At 44.7% G+C, this 5,615-nt stretch overlaps 1 pseudogene; it reads left to right on the top strand.

Annotated features, from left to right (window-relative positions):
• The first annotated feature begins 4,721 nt into the window (after window positions 1-4,721).
• Window positions 4,722-5,294, top strand: LOC101994713 (annotated as a pseudogene).
• Window positions 5,295-5,615: the final 321 nt, after the last annotated feature.

Genomic DNA, 5,615 nt, shown 5'->3' with positions numbered 1-5,615 from the left:
TTGCAGGAGGGTCCAGGAGGGGTGATGCTGCAGGTTAGGTCCCACTGAGATGCAAGAGGACCCTAGCTGGCTCAGTGGCTCCATCACTGCCTCCCCCAATGTGTATACTGTAGCATTGGCCCTCTAGGCTACCAAGTAGCCTGTCCCAGAGGTGCTGGAAGATACCGTCCCTGCCCTGGCCATCTCATTCTATGTTTCTTTCCTAATAGACCTCTTCTGGAATCCATGGCATCCCCATGGAGGTGTGCCCCATAGCTGTGCCCGTCTGCTTCCCACCATGATGATCGTGAACTAATCCTCTGAAATTGTAAGCAAGCCGCTAATTCAATACTTTCTTCTTCTTCTATAAGAGCTGCCTCGGTCATGGTGTCCCCTCACAGCCATAGAATAGTAACCAAGGCACCCACTGTAGCGAGATCTACACTCCATGTTTATCACTGCCTCATTCACTATAGCAACGAATTAGAATCAGTTGTCCACTGGCAGATGGTCACTGGAAAACCTAGCATGTATATAAAATGGAATGCTATTCATCTCTAAAACTAAATTAAATTACAAAATCTACCAAAAAAGGGCTTAGAACATTTAACATTAACCAAGGTCATATAATCTCAGAAAGAAAAAGCTTTGTGTTCTCTCTCATATGTGGACTCTAGCCAATAACATATGTATATATTTAAGCACATGTGCATGCAGGTTCAGTATAACATGAAGAAACAAGAACAAGAAAAGCTAAATATAAGGAAACAAAGAAGAACTGAATATAAGTGGTAGTTCTGAATAAGGTTATAAAGCTAATTGGTGTTTGTTTGTTTGTTTGTTTGTTTTTGCTCTAACTCTGTCATGGGTTTTTTGGTTTTGGTATGGATAAGCACATAAACATATATTTGATAATGAAGATATAAAACTCAGTGTGAAGCTCCACAGCTTCGTGAAGGCTGTTCTGGCTATAGAAGTCAGTCACTGAGATATACAGACCTTGGGTTTGGTTAATTTTACTGTGTGACATTGATTTTATTTGCAAGTTTTTTTTTTAAAATGAAGTTTATAAAATTAATGAATTAAATAAAGTTAACTAACTAAAAATGAAGCCGCAAAATTTTCTAAAAAGATTGTATTTGGCAAGTATGCATGTGGGTGTTGTGTATACTTGCAGTGTGTGTGCACCTGGAGACTGGGGAGAGCATCGGGTGTCCTTATTGCCTTGATCTAGGCAGGTAGTGAAGAAGTTCCAGCATCTCCTGACTCCTCCACAGTGTTGGGTTACAGGGACACAGTGCACACACAGCAACATGCAGTCTTTTATGTAGGTGCTGGGGATTTGAACTCAGGACCTCATGCTGTACAGCCATCTCCTCTGCCTCCTTTTTGAGAAGTCTGAAAGTATCCCATGTACAGCTTCCTTTGAAAACTTGGACAATCAGGACCCTGAACCTACAGTTCCAAGCATCAGCAGCTACTGAAGATCTTTTTTTTAAAAGACATTTTTATTTATTAAGTATACAGTATTCTGTCTGCATGTATGTCTGCAGGTCAGACCAGAAGAGGGCACCAGATCTCATTACAGATGGTTGTGAGCCACCATGTGGTTGCTGGGAATTGAACCCAGGACCTCTGGAAGAGCAGCCAGCTCTCTTAACCACTGAACCATCTCTCCAGCACTCACTACTGAAGATCTTTAGACTAGCCAAGAGCCCTGGCCTTGACCCCAAGTTCCCTACCAATAATTTTGCCAAGAAGGGAAAATGAAGGACATAGGGTTCTCGGTGAAACTCCAGAACACCCTGACACCCTGTGTACAATGAGGTGTCGTGAGGATGTCCTCGACCTTTGTTGAGAGGAGACGGCAAACTCCGGGGTCCTGGGCTCTAGCCCTCCTGTTTCATCCTTTTCTGGGTCACAGCTCAGATCTGTTTGTCTTGGAGCCTCAGTTTTGTGCACTGTGACACACCTTTCTGAACCCTTCCTGTCTCCACTCATCCATCTTCTTGGTTGTGCCTCACGTGGGCAGAAACTGCTTCTGGAATCCAACCCCACATTCCTCTTCAGGGACACGAGATATATCTTACCAGACTACCAGGAGGCCTTCGCCCCTCTCCCCTAGAACCCTTCTTTCAGGCTCCTGGACTAACATCCTGATGTAATTCATCCATAGGTCTGGACCTTTGAATATTGTTCTCTACAATGTCTTGTATGAAAATGTAATGTTTGGGCTGTCTAGATGGCTCAGAAGATAAAGGCATTGGCCACCAAGTCTAACAACCTGAGTTCTATTGATGAGACTGCATCGTGGCGGGAGAGAACCAGCTCCTGCAAGTTGTTCTCTGACCTGCACATATACACCGCGTTATGTGCATAAAATTTTTAAATCAGCATTTAAGCCTTGCTGTCACTCTGAGAGACTCCATGACCAGAGCTGTGCTAAAGTGGTTTTGTAGGATGTTGATATTCAAATGAGCAGAACTAGGGTGATTTCCCCCATTCTCTTGATTTCTTATAGTGTTTGCCCTTGTGCACAGGGGCACCGTGACTATTGTTGCCTTGGGAATGGGGTCACCGTATGCTGTGGGTAGCTGGTTTTCTTGATATTCAGATTCACGGCCCCTCACACTTGGCTGATTGGGGTGAGTGGGTTTTCTGGCTAGCAAGCCTGCCACACAGCTCTCAGCTCTCTGAACCCCTAATCTGGGCTGTTGCCAGTAGCTATCCAGTAAGCAGAAATCCCTAAAGTAATTAGCTATGCCAAGGGTTGGGGTTTGTAGCTGCCTTCCAGATGGTAATGTAGTTAGGCTTTTACTACCATTGTCCCCAGACAGGAGATGGGTCTCTGAGGGTGTCTGTAAATGCACATTAGGCTCTCGGCCAGGTCTGCCTTCTCATCTGCAGGGGTTACCCCTTAGTAAGACACTTTTTTATACTTAACAGAGGGGGGATAGTAGACGTGAGCCTGAGTCTGAACTTCACAAGTCTACTTCCGGGAGAAGCTGTCTCAGAGCCCCCTGGGATGCTGGATGCAAAAGATGGTTTTGGGGCGTAGAGGCAACATGCCTTCCCCTACCCCCACACACACTTGGCAGGGTCATAATTCAAGCCAGTGGCTAGGCAGCCATATACCCACTCGTTCCTCAACCGCACTAAAGAGCAAGGTGCTTATCAAAAACGATGGAAATGGTCCTTAGAGATGGAGGATGTCTGCCTTGTCTGCATTCCGGTGTGGGTAGAAAAACAAACAAACAAACAAACAGCTCTTCAGGTCTAGCCTTCTGCTGGCCAAGAAACTGGTCCTTTCATATCCAACTTCGTGTATCCTTGCTGCTCACTCAAGATGATGCTCTCCCCGAGGGCCTCTAGTCAAAGTTGAGGGGTGTTCATATGGACCTTGCTTTCCCAAGGGCGAGAAACCATACTGAGGCGTTAGGAGTTACAGTGGGTCCCAGGGATTGAACTCAGGTCATCAGATTTGATGGCAAATGATGTTACCTGCTGAGCCATCTCTCTGTTACATGTTCTATCTTGTAAAATAAAGTGTTTGGTTTTTTTTTTAATTAGCGTGTGAAATATTGTCTCACTCTGGCATTTTCATATACACTGTGCTCTTGTTTACTGTCCCCCCACTTCCTGGCCAGATTCCACCCTGTTGCCCCCCCCCATCCTCTTCTTTCACAGCAGGTCCCCCATTCTGTGTCCATAATGCACATATTCTATTACCCTCTTTCTTTCCCTTCCCCATTAAGGTGTCTTTTCCGTCTTACAGTCCCCTTTCTACCATATGACCCACATCCAGAGACACATACATAAAAATTAACATCTTGGGCCTTCTTACTAGAGAAAACGTGCCGTGCTTGTCTTTCTGAGGCAGGCTTATCTCATTTAAAATAACAATTTCAGTTGCATCCATTTTATTGCAAACGTCATGACTTCATTCTTCTTTCTTTCTTCCTTCCTTCCTTCCTTCCTTCCTTCCTTTCTTTCTTTCTTTCTTTCTTTCTTTCTTTCTTTCTTTCTTTCTTTCTTTCTTTCTTTCTAGCAGCTTCAGAAAACAAAATACCTAGGAATAAACCTAACTAAGGAGATGAAAGACTCCCATAGAACTCTTGAGGGCACCTGTTGGTTTTCTTGGAGAAATGTGTAGAAGCTGATCCTGGTTACAGTAAAGTCTATGCTGTTTTATCTAAGAATCCATGTGAATTAGCATGCATGAAAGCGTGCTGTGTCAGGGCCTAGGGGCACATGCTAAATCTCCCTATCTGCTCTGGGCTTGCCCACACTTGGTTTTGTCAGATTTTACATCTTTTTTTTTTCACTGTTCAAGGTTTATTTGGTGTTTTCTTTGGCATGACACTTGGGTAGTTGGTTGCATCATCCATATGCATATCTTCACTTTACACAATATTTCAATGTACACTACAGATACATAATACACAAAATAATATCCTTTAGAACAGTTATGCACAAGATATGCATAATGGATTTACACACTGGAGCCAGGTTATGACTAACTGGGAAATCATTGGCCTAGGCATGTCTGGTGAAGGTGCATAGCACAGACACAGCAGGTTCACAGGGTAACTGAAGCCTGCACACAGTTGGCAGTGTCACACCAACTAGGTTACCACTACACAAGTACCACTTAGCATCAGGGTAGAGCTGTGGGAACACAACCACCCTAACCACAGCTCAGATGAGGAGACAGTGTGCGGTCTCCATAGAAACCCTGCTGCATGACCTATGTGGCCTGGAAGATAAGTGGCTTTCCCAAAAACCGAGTCATCGGGAGTGGTTGCAATCTGGACTCAGCTCAGTTCCGTTACCTGATGGGAGAAAGGCTGGGTGTTCACCCACTGAGCTGTCACGGATGGGTCTTGGGGGAGCACGGGGACTCCAGTGTGCCTGTGTGGAGTGGCGTGAATGTCGCTGGTGTCTCCCTGAAGAATCTGAACCCAGAACTGGGCTCTGATGCAGACAGGGAGTAGTGGAAGGAGGTTCACAAGCAGGTGGTTGACAGCGCCTATGAGGTGATCAAACTGAAAGGTTATACGTCCTGGGCCATTGGCCTCTCTGTGGCTGACTTGGCAGAGAGCATAATGAAGAATCTGAGGCAGGTGCATTCCATTTCCACCATGATTAAGGGTCTCTATGGAATCAAGGATGATGTCTTCCTCAGTGTCCCCTGTGTCCTGGGACAAAATGGAATCTCAGATGTTGTGAAGGTGACTCTGACTTCTGAAGAGGAGGTCCGCTTGAAGAAGAGTGCAGATACGCTCTGGGGGATCCAGAAAGAGCTGCAGTTCTAAAAGATTTCACATCTTTTTAACTCTTCAAGTGTTACTAATGATTCTCACTATGGCGCTAATTTACATTTCCCTAATGAGAAATAGTACTGAACGTTTTATCACACATTTGTGAACTAGTTGTAACTGGGCATGGTGGCCCTGCCTTGAGAGGCTGAGGCAAGAGAATAGGGAATTTGAGGCCAGCCTGGGATATATACCAAAACCATGTCACAAACGAGCAGCAAGAGAGTGACTGAGAAAACCAATAAACCATGCAATAAAAAAAAAAACCCTCATTTATTTACTTTCTTTGGGGAAAGTTTTTGCCTCATTTTTATTTTA

The sequence above is a fragment of the Microtus ochrogaster genome, chromosome 1, assembly GCF_000317375.1.
Source record: "Microtus ochrogaster isolate Prairie Vole_2 chromosome 1, MicOch1.0, whole genome shotgun sequence".
NCBI classification, from domain to species: domain Eukaryota; kingdom Metazoa; phylum Chordata; class Mammalia; order Rodentia; family Cricetidae; genus Microtus; species Microtus ochrogaster.
Note: the sequence above shows the minus strand (reverse complement) of the source record. Positions and strands in the feature narration are given on the sequence as shown.